The sequence below is a fragment of the Gigantopelta aegis genome, chromosome 14 (assembly GCF_016097555.1).
Source record: "Gigantopelta aegis isolate Gae_Host chromosome 14, Gae_host_genome, whole genome shotgun sequence".
NCBI lineage: Eukaryota > Metazoa > Mollusca > Gastropoda > Neomphalida > Peltospiridae > Gigantopelta > Gigantopelta aegis.
The window spans coordinates 4,372,293-4,372,808 of NC_054712.1; positions in this window are offsets into that span (position 1 = coordinate 4,372,293).

The window sequence follows — 516 nt, forward strand, 5'->3', positions numbered from 1 at the left end:
AAGAAGGGTCAAAGGCATTGGGTATTACTCGATACAGGCGAGAGAGAAAACGTACCAAAGTATATGGGTACATAATCTTCGGCGAAAGAACTATGTTGTCACAAAACACTCTGTTCTGTTCAATAAAAACAAAACAATAAATGAATGTTGTCTTGTTCATATATTTATTATACCAAATTGAACATCAAAGTGTGCACTTATGACAAATAGTTGCGTAGTAACGTGTGACAACTTCACCAACATAAAAATGCTACACTGAGAAAATCCTGGCGATCTCGCCACACAGCCTGAAAAAGTGAAATAATAAGAAATGTAAACTTAAAAAATGTTACATTACATGATGAAACAAACCATAAAATGTGTACTTTACGTGTATTTATTATAATAAACTGTAAACTGTAAACTTAAACAAGAAAAAACAAAATCGACACGGGGCGAGATCGCCAGGCTCCGTTGGAAAATCCTGGCGATCTCGCCCCGGCTTGCAAGTGAAATCGTCAGAAATGTAAACTACAA